Source organism: Coffea arabica, chromosome 6c, assembly GCF_036785885.1.
Source record: "Coffea arabica cultivar ET-39 chromosome 6c, Coffea Arabica ET-39 HiFi, whole genome shotgun sequence".
In the NCBI taxonomy this organism is placed as follows: domain Eukaryota; kingdom Viridiplantae; phylum Streptophyta; class Magnoliopsida; order Gentianales; family Rubiaceae; genus Coffea; species Coffea arabica.
Genome location: NC_092320.1, coordinates 31,472,241 through 31,483,054, shown reverse-complemented (window position 1 = coordinate 31,483,054; position 10,814 = coordinate 31,472,241). Strand labels below are relative to the sequence as shown.

Here is a 10,814-nt window from a genome sequence, read left to right as displayed (position 1 = left end):
TTTTCAACCCGTACCCCAACACCTCAAAACATGCAAACCCAGCTAGCAAAAAAAAATGGATGGCTGAGGCTTTAATCAGAAAATGCAGGTAAAAGAAAACAGCCAAGCATGAGATGCAGCAAAAGAGAAAGGTGAAGCTTGCGGCAATATTCATCCAGAATTTTTGGAACTTCAAGCTTTCAAATGCAGGTTTCAAGTAAACTTCAAACAAAACCAGCAAAGACTATCACTTGACCACATTTAACATCTGGACACTTTGATTAACACAACAAAACTGAATATGCAACAAAAAGAGCAGCAAAACCACCCCCCAAAAGCTCATGCAACTCAGCCAAAGCTGCCACGAATATCCACAGATACTGTTGCCTTTTGTTGCCAAGCTCGCTTCAAGCGTGGCTTGTTGCAGCAGGTTTGTATGCGCAGAAACTCAGTCCAAGGCAAAAACTAAGACAAGCAGGAGGATCATCAAGCATGCGATTTTTCCATGATCCCGGGAGTTTAGCACATGCAGATTTCCTTTTTTATTCAATCATTTAACACTTTACCCATTCAAAACTAGAATAAAAACCTCAAAGTATAGGTTTTCCTTTTGCATTTTTTGAGACAAAACCGTGACAAAGATTTTAGCAAATCAGGCATGCTTAGGAGCAGAGAATGGGCATGGACGTTCACATGCTTCACCAGCCAAATGACTGTCTGCAGACTTGATTCAAGCAAAACACAATAGGAGGAACAAGACCAAAAAGCAAGTTCTAATATGCTTCAAATCCTAAATGCAAGAGCTCGAGACAGAAAGGAAAAGGACATCCAGCAAAATTTTTAGGTACCAAATAAAAATGACTTGAATGTCTACTAATCTTGGACCCAACATCGCAGTCGAACATCACATAAAACATACGTTAACCAAGACATAACTTCAGCCATAAAAATCCAATCTTTGAGGCTTATCAAAAATCACAGAAGGAGAAACCGTAGATGCCATTCATTTCATTTTTGTACGCAAGAGAGGAGACACGAAAGCCAACAGCTTTTAGTTCATAAAAGCACACAAATTCTAAACAGAGCCACTGGAATCACAGCTCATTTACCCGATCATGCCCAGCATACAACTATGAAGATCTGTGGTTTCTAACTCACAAACTAAGGACAAGATTCAATGACTTAAAGGGAAGAAGGTGCAACTTACAGTGATGATGCTTTCCCTCGGTGAAGGCAGTGACGGACGTAAGGATGAACAGCTCCAGTGACTTTTTTCTTTTTTTTTTTTTTCCGCCTGAAGCTCTTCCTCTCCTCTGATTTGTTCAGCCGTCAAGTCCTCCGCTTGTCTCTTTTCGGGTTTCCTCTCCAGCCCATTCACCAAACCCCAGCCGTTAAAAGCCTTCAGATTTTTCTCACTCAGCCGTTATCTTCCCAAAAAACTCTCTCTCTCGCTCTCCTTCTCAATTCTTTCTCAGCCCTCCTTATACTTTCCTTTAGCCGTCTGTAATCCTTTTCTCAGTCTCTCTTGCTTTCTCTTTGTTTTCCAGATTCCACCTAAGCCCACTCTTTCTCTCGGCCGCTGTTTTCTGTTCTTTTCTCTCCCCAGATTTTCAGCCGTTCCCTTCTCTCCCCCCCAAAACCTTGCGGCTGCTACTTCTTGTTCCTTTTATATCACCTCACTAATCCATAAACCCTCACCCCAATGGTGAGGATGAAGGCTTACCCTTGCCTTCACATCCAGCCTTCCAAAGGGCATCCGTGGCTGTCCTTTGCACGCTGCAAAAAATTGCAGCGTGCATGCTGCGGTAAAATATTTTTTTTTTTTTAAAAAAACAACTTGGTAATTACAGAAATGATAAAATAAAATAATAATAACAAAATTACACAAACCAGGTAATAATAATAATAACAAAACAAAAATAATTTTAAACAAAAAAACTAAACAAAAATGGCCATTTTTAATTTTTAATTTTTAATTTTTCATCATTTTCTTTTCTCAAAATAACTTAATAAAAATAACTAAAGTGCCCAAAGATTGAATTTAAAGAAATAAACATATTTTTGTGAACAAATTTTCCTTTTTCTTTCTTTTCATTTTTCCAAGCCAACTAAAGCCTATTTTTTGAATTTTTCTTCTTTTTCCTCTTTTTCTTTAATTTTCTCTTTTCTTTTTTTTTATGATTTTTCATTTTCACTTTTCCTTCAAGAAAGCATTGAATAAAAACAAAATGACTAAAACATATTTTTGATGTTTTCCTTTTCTTTTTTTTCTAAAAAAACTCTATGCTAATCTTAAACTTAAAAGCTAAAACTAAAAACTAAAACTAAAAGTAAATAAGAATGAATAGCAAATGAAATAGGTCAACTAAAAGGGCGAAAATGAATAAAACTAAAATATCATAACAACTAATAGTGCAAAACACACAATAACGAACTAAAATGCAAGCAATCTAAAATGAAAATCATGAAATAGATGATACATACAAATTATTCAAAATTTGGTGTCTACAACAATTAAAAGGATATGGGAGCTCTCAGGAGCTAATCCACGAGCGATCCAAGCTCAGGTAGTTGACCCTCCGTCAACTTTCACAGTTATCCATGTAGAACTCCACTTACTACCTCCAGCCACCATGACACCCTCTTGGATCCGTAACCAAACAAACATGTAGGTGGTATCACTTAACAAGTATACCTAGCAAGACCCCTTATTTGGATCAAGTTATAACACTTCCCAAGGTTCACCAAGTTTCTCGACCAAGCCCTGGCCGGCTCGAGTTACAAGGCTTGCCAATGGGTTGGGGCGTCCCCCCCTCCCATTCACTTTTGGGTCAATGAGACGAATCTCCAATCGACAAGATTTGGTCATAGCATTGAGACGGAATGAGCGGTACCTCCCACCCTAAAAGGGCGTGATACATTCTGCCGTTCAATGCTCACGGAAAATACTTTCATTTACATTCACATGTAACACTTATCACTTATCAAGCAAGCAATTTCATGAAAGAGAGGACAAGGGCGGTAAAGTACACCCTACCCTCATTAACTAGCAAGTACGAGAAACATTTCATTTAAACACTTAACATGCACTTGACACTCACCAATAGTCATGAGAGAGAAAAAGTTAAGCGGCTAAACGGGTTCTCCGGAGTCCTCATATTCACCTGAGACATGTATAATCACGATCATTCACGTACATATTCAAGGCCAAGCAAAAATATCAAGTCGTTTTCATATTTATTGTAAAAATCAGGAAACTGGAGGTTTATGGTAGAAATCTTTAGAAAATCGTAACTTAATATTTACAAGTCCAAAATTTGCATGGTTGATACCGTTGGAAACCTAATTGAAATGGATAAAACTTTGTAGAAGACACCTTGATGAGATTCTATACGGATTTTGCTCAGTTTTTTCGTCAATAGACTGCTACAGTAAAATGCAGGGCAGGGAAAATTCTGTTTTTCCAACGGACTTTGAAAAATCACCAAAAATCACAGAAAATGAGTTTGCCCCTGAAATTTACATGGTTTATAACCTTATACGTCTAGTTTAAAAAAAACAGACGGGACTCGATTTGAAGTGGTATACATGAAAAAAGAACTTTTTTTTTCCGAAACTAGTCTGATGTTCCAGAAAGCAGATTTCCAGTTTTCACTTTAGCAAGTATACTCCTTTCTTTTCCTTTGAAGAGCCAATCGGTTTAATCAACCCAAATACACTTAAAATCCATTATTTTGGCAAAACTTTAACTCAAATAAAAGCTCCAAAAATCTGAAATTTTGTCCCAAAAATTTCGGCCAACATGAAAGATTCAAAACAAAAATTTTTCCTCTTGCTATACTTAAACACACACAAGTTCATCCATCCAGATTAAGGAATATCTTGCAATAATTAACAATCCAAACATGTAATAAAGCAAGATTTATCACATATATGCATCTAAAGCTCATAATACCTCCAAATCTCTACCCATCATCAAGCCAAAAACAAGAAAGCAATTAAAATCCTCAAGCTAGTCACCCCGAACCAATGCTCAAGGGGTTCAGCCACAATAATCACAATAATCACCCCGAACCAATGCTCAAGGGGTTCAATCACAATTCACAAATCACATCACATATCACACACACAAGTCACATCCAATACACAACATCCAACCAATGGCCTTAGGTCGAGTGTGATAAAGTACACCCTCGACCAAGCGTCCAGTAATCACATTGACCACATAAACACATTGGTAAACAAGTCACTCAAATAGTGGAAAGTCACATGTCCTTTGGCGAGTGCAATAACGTACACACTCACCTAATAAGAAAGTACAGTTTGCAAATCCATTTACCAAATCCTTTTAGCAATTTAAGCACAACTCGAGCTACACTTATTGGATTGAAACAAACAATATACCATTTCGAAGCTCAGACATAGCTCTACCATTCTTATGAAGACATCTCAATCCAGTTCTCACCCTAACTAGGTCAAATTTATCAAAACAGCCCCAGTTTCTCGGTTCAATTCTCACTGACACAATTACTAATAGTCCCGATTCAGTTAATCATAACTCAGCACACACAACTCCGATTCAGGCGATTCCAAAGCCATTTGAAAGCTAAGATACAAAACTACAATTCTTAAGAAGACATTGACAACCAATTCAGTAATATTCCTGGTCAAACTAACCAATTACAGAGGCTGATTATCAATTCTGATAGAAACAGGGCAGCAGGGGCAATTTTGTCATTTCACAAGTTACCCTGCTCCGATTGAGCTGAAAATTTACAGACATAGTTTAAACTCAATTCTCTACAACTTTCATGTTATGTGCTAAGGCTAATTTAGCCCCAAACATTTTTTCGAATAATCACAGAAATTTCGGACCGTACTCTCCCTTGAAATTTCCAGATTTGAAACCTTCTTTTGGAACCATTTTGCAACACCATTTGAAGGGGGTTTTTTTTTTTGTAAGAGAAAATGACAGCTTAAAGCTTGACTTTTTAGCTCCCAAATCAATCTTTAAATTTGTGAAAACACAGCCAAGAAAAATAGAGAAAACAGAAACCATTCGGTCCCCCCTCTCTGTCTCTCTCCCCTTTCTCCCGATTTCTGTTAAGGTTCTTCCCTTCCAAAGTTCAAGCCACAACTCCAAATATTCACACATATACCAATCAAAAATCATGCTAGCAACCAAGATCATACATTTGTGGGAATCCCAAGAGCCCGTACCTTAATCAAATCCAACAAGAATTCAACCCAATGAAGTTTCAAGATTCACTCTTCAAGAGATAACATAAAAGCTCTAGCTTTTGGGTTAGAGAACTACCTCAGGTTCTAGCTGATTTTCCCAAAGTTAGGATGTCCAATCTTCACCACGAAGAGATCTCTTTCCTTCTCCAAGAATCTGGCCAGCCACCACAAGGAGCTCCTCTCGGTTTCTCCCTCTCTTTCTCTTGGCTAGAACAACAAAAAAAAAAGGAGATGGAGTAAAGCTAGAAGTTGGTTGGTCATGGAGTTTGAGTTGAGGAAGAAGAAGATAGAGCTTTGGCTAGAAAGAGAGAGAGAGTGTGTGAGGGTGGTCGGCTGATAAGGGAAGAAGAAAAGGAATGAAAGGTTTGAAAAATTGGGAGCATTATAATGGGAAGAGAAGGATAGGACTTAAAGCCCTATTTTAAGGATCATGTCCCCTCTTGCATTTTAATGTCTTAAGAGTAAATTTAGTGGGGATGAAAGTGATTATATTGGCTAATGAGGGAGGGGGATTCTCGACTATAATAAGGAAGAAAGGAAAAGAAATTGAAGTGAATTGGAGGAAATTAAATGGAGAAACAATGGCAAGATTAAAACTTAGTTTTAGCGGAAATTGTCCAACTTTGACCAATGCTTATGTTCCACTTAAATTTGTCCACTACACTTTTCTTATCTATCTTAGTTCTATCTCATTTATAATTCTTTAAAAGCTACTCATAGTCTAATCTTTCACCAAAGTTAAATTCCCCGACACGGCTCAAAAACTAAACTTAGCACTAGTCGGTCAAACATTGGAATATTGTTCGAATGAAAATCATTTAATTATGAAAATGTGAACTATGCACATAAAGATCATGTAATTTTATATAAATACATAATATAGTTATTTTCACATTTATTATTTAACTTTTCAAAAAAAATATATATATAAAATAAATAAAACAATAAATAAATAAATGAAATAGTAATAATAATATTATTATTAAATAATAAATTTTGAGGCCCTCACAGCGGCAGTATGTACCACACTCGATCCGAATGAGAGGTACCTCTCATTCCCGTCTCCGTACTTTTATCTCGATTCAGTCGATTGGAGATGTTATCTCATCGAATTCTTGGAAACCCAAACCCCACTGGCTAGTTAATCGAGTCGAGGCGGCAAGGGCTTGGTCGATTAGATAACAAACCATGGGTATCTAGTGTTGTCGAGTAGAGTGTTATCTCCTCGACTAATCAGTATACTTGAGTATTACCACCAGTGTTTATTATGGAGTTCAAGCCCGGTAAGGGGTTTGGTTGGTGGACGGAGATTGGAGTTAAGTGGTGTACTACTGGACTAGTTACTTTACTTGAAAGTTGACAGAGTGTCAACTAATACTTGATCAAACTCTGGTGAAGAAATGGGAATTTGGCTCATGAGAGCCATCTGTATCCTTATACATTGATTATTATTCGAAGTGTTATTGTTCTTTTGGAAAACAAAAAGAGTTTTCACTCGCTCATTTTGACATTTGCTATTTGATATGTTATTGCTCACTTTCATGAACTTGTTATGCTTGCTATTTTACTACGTGATATTTGTACTTTTCAATAATGGTCAACTTGCTATTTGGAATCTCACTGGGTTTTTAGCTCATTCCATGCCATTTGTTTTCCTTATAGGGGGTACGAGCGAGGCGTGAGACTGGTACAGGCTAGCGTAGTCTAGTAATTTTTGAATTTTACGATTGTACTCGCACTAGTGCTCAATTAGGACTGAATGTATCTGAAACTCACATCTTTTGATATATGTAGGATTGTACGAATGTTTGAAACAGAAATGAAAGTATATGTATGTTTCAAGTTTGGAAACTGGTATTTCTTTTCCCCTTGAGGTTATAACCTATTATACTTGAAGTGAGTGAGTGAGTCCTGGCGAGAACTGGGTAGGCGGTCCGCCAAACCCTTTGGTTCGTCTTAGAGGAAAGTGGGGCTGTCACAGTTGTGGCTACCTTGTTGCATGCATGCAGTGATTTAATCACTGCAATTATAGTCGTGTTTGTTGCGGTTTTGATAGCAACTACAATTGTGCCTTCATAAGTATGACTATTAGAGAGTGACTTTGATGAAGAACTTTACTATTTTGTTTAATTGCTGATGAGCCAATTAAGAAATGTGCAAAAGACAGCAACAATTTGCTGCTGGAATTTACATGAAAAATGCTGACTTGCAGTGATTTTTTTAATGCAATTTCACAACGGCTATTTTGCTGCAATGTTTGTTTTTTCTTCACTTCAATTTCTAGCCATGAGATGGTTGTGATAATGAAGTTCGATTGGTTGATTGGTGCTGGAAATTTTCTAGAGAAAAGGAAATTTAGAAACAAATTAGTTTCCAAGGGCAAATAGGATTTGGTCATTGATTTCCTTTCATCTTTGGATTTCTAAAATAACATGAAAATTTCCTATAATTCTAATATAATTAGAGTTAAGCTATATGTTGGAAATTTTCTAGAAAAAGGAAAGTTAGGCAACTAGTTAAATTCCTATGACAAAATGTTTAGTCATTGGTTTCCTTTTGTGTTTAGTTTTCTAAACAAACATGGAAAGTTCCTATATTTGTAATATGATTAGAATTATTGTATTTTTCTTGAAATTTTAGAAATCCAAGTGGAACAAGAAGTTGCTCAATTAAGTTTTGGAAACTTACTAAATTTTAGGGCGACTAAAATTAAGAAAGTGTAACCAACTTTAGAAACTTCCAAATTTGATGAGATTAAATTTGGTAAGTCTTCGTACTTTTAGAAACTTTCTAATTTAACGGGGTTAAATTAGGAAAGTGATCTAAAGTTAGTATTTGAAATTCTAAAATGGTTTAAAGGAAAATTTCCAAACCTAAGTGAACTAGGAAATTTTAGTTGGACTAAAAAATTCTAATTTTGACTTGGACTTGTAATTAGATTATGATAAGATTTTGTTCATGGTTTTAAAATAGGGATAAATTTAGAAACCTACAATTTCACTGAGCTCTCCTAAGGTTTGGAAAATTACACAGACCCCTCTCGATTTGATAGTTGTAGTAACATAACTTAAAAATAATAGTGATTTGGTCAAATTTTTAAATGAATACCCAAAAATGCACTTGTATAATGAGTTTTAATTTACTTCCCTATAGAATTATAAGATTATCTAATGTAATTACAAAGAAAAGGTGCCGAATTTTTTATGTCCATACCTACTATTTGACAAGCAACTATAATAATAATTTTATCATTATAATATGATACTTTTGATGGTATTTTATTATGGATTTAGATTTATAAGAAAGAAATAAAATGTGGAAACAATTGATTTAGAATTTATGAATTTTTGAGTAGTGGGAATAATTTAGTAGTGATTTTGAGCAATTGTTTTTGATTTATTGTTAATTTTAATACCAAAAAATAGAAAACAAAAATTAGCAAAAAAAAACATTGGATTATGTATAAAGTTAACTCATCAAAAAAATCATTAATTCAACATTTGGTTACAATAGAAACTAAAGATAATAACGGCAATTTTACAATTTTATTGGCAAAAAATTAAAATAAAAAGGAATAAGAAGGAAAAGGAATGAAAAAAATAATTTTAAAGTCATTCTAAGTATAAGCATATATAACAAGGGAATTTCATTAAAATATTTAAAGGTAGTATTATCATTTTAAATGACAAAGGAGGTATGTGTAATTTTCCAAACCTCAGGGGAGGTTTCTGAAATTATCCCTTTAAAGTATTGAAAATTGTTCTAATGAGAGTAGAAAATGTTTTCCATAATTTTAAAATAAATACAAAAAGGAAAACTTCAAGAATTGAAACTTCAAATAGTTTAAAGTTTGAGCATATAATGATTCATGATTGGAATTAAATAAATATTTTATTATGCTTTCTAATAGATATTTGTTAAGAAAGGTGATAGTTTTTTGAAAACATTGTTATTAATTTGAGAAAGTGTCTAAATGTTTTCCTTTTTTGTTGAAACAATAGTTATATTGATGTGGCAAAAGTTATAGTATTTGAACAAAAGTCCATAGAGTTATGGACAAAGATCTAATTAGCTATACAAGTACCATTAGCACCTAAGAATAGGATTAACCCATTCTTCATCCAACCAAATGCTTAAAGCATAATTGTTAAGAAGCATAATGCTGTCTAATTTATCTATGTGTACAAAACAAATGGAGCATTGTAAAAACAGTAAATTGGGGGATATGATATCTTCAATAATTGTTGCTTCTCGACAACCCTTGTGGCAAAATTTTGAATTTGTGTGAGCAAGTATTTGTTCTCTATTTGTATTTGTATGATTCTCCAACCTGGTTTAGTTGCTTTGATTAATGCCAGTTTCACAGCCTCAACAAGGTCCTGCATAGAATCTCTAGACTTCCTTTCTCTGGTAGCCCAAGTAGCTTGCATTTGACCTATGCAATTTCTAGCCATGATGTCTATTCCCACATATTGAGAGATACTTTTTGCTATGCATGAATTTTGATGTAAACTCTCCTTTGCTCCTGCTGGCAACTTTAATTAATACTCTCTTGCATTGTTGTTTCTCCTCCTTTGATCCTTTCCTTTGGTAACATCATCGCATTCCATCCATTCCAGTTGTGCTTTTCCAATGATTCTATAGGGGTTCCTTTTCCTTATGGTTGAACTCCCTATCATTCCTAGATTTCCATAATTGCTAGAGTACATTAATTGTCTGATACATGTGATCTTCAATCGCTTTGGTTTCCTATGCCTTAGTGATTGTTGTCCACCAATTAGCAAAGTATCCTATAAGTTGATTAATTCCATCCCACTGGATTGGAGCCATCTTCCAAACTTCCTTTACCTTTTTGCACTGGAATAATACGTATTCCATAGTTTCTTCATGCTCTCCATAACCTACGCAGATAGGGTCCCCTTGCATTGTTCTCTTTTAGATGAGCTCCTTTGTTGGCAAAGTATTGTTTAGACATTTCCAAATAAAAATCTTTAGCTTTTGCTTCACCTTCTGTTTCCATAGCACTTTCCAGACATTGTTTCTGTGATAATTGTAGCTATAGTCTCTTTCAAAGTTTATCAGTTCTTTCCCTTGTTTCCTCTCTTAGCATTACTTGGTAACCTAATTGAACTGTGTATACCCCATGCTATGAATGAGCCCAGTAGTAACGATCTTATCTTCCTATCATACTACAGGAATTCTCAGGATATTTTCTGCATCTTACCTCTAGAAAAGCTGAAATAAAAGTGGCCTATTCCATCTATGGTTAACGATTAAATCAGATACTTTCTCAATCTGACATCCCACTAGTCTTGTATTAACTAGCTTTCCACCGGGATTATCTAGAATCCAATTGTCATCCCAAATCCTAGTCCTTTTTCTGCTTCAAATTCTTCTTCTCATCTCCTTTTCGATTTTTGCTCTCATTCACGCAATGCTCTGCTAAATCAAGAGGCATTCTTTGGAATTCTATATTAGAAAATTGACTAGCTATGATAATATTTTTCCTTCAACACCCTACTGACTAGTAAATTTGACTAAGATATTAGCTTCCAAATATGCTTAGTCAATAGTGCCTTATTGAACATTTGCAG

At 35.1% G+C, this 10,814-nt stretch overlaps 1 pseudogene; it reads left to right on the top strand.

Moving 5' to 3' along the window:
• Nucleotides 1-280: 280 nt before the first annotated feature.
• LOC113691825 (GTP-binding protein BRASSINAZOLE INSENSITIVE PALE GREEN 2, chloroplastic-like) overlaps nucleotides 281-10,814 on the top strand; it is a 30,545-nt pseudogene continuing 20,011 nt past the window's right edge.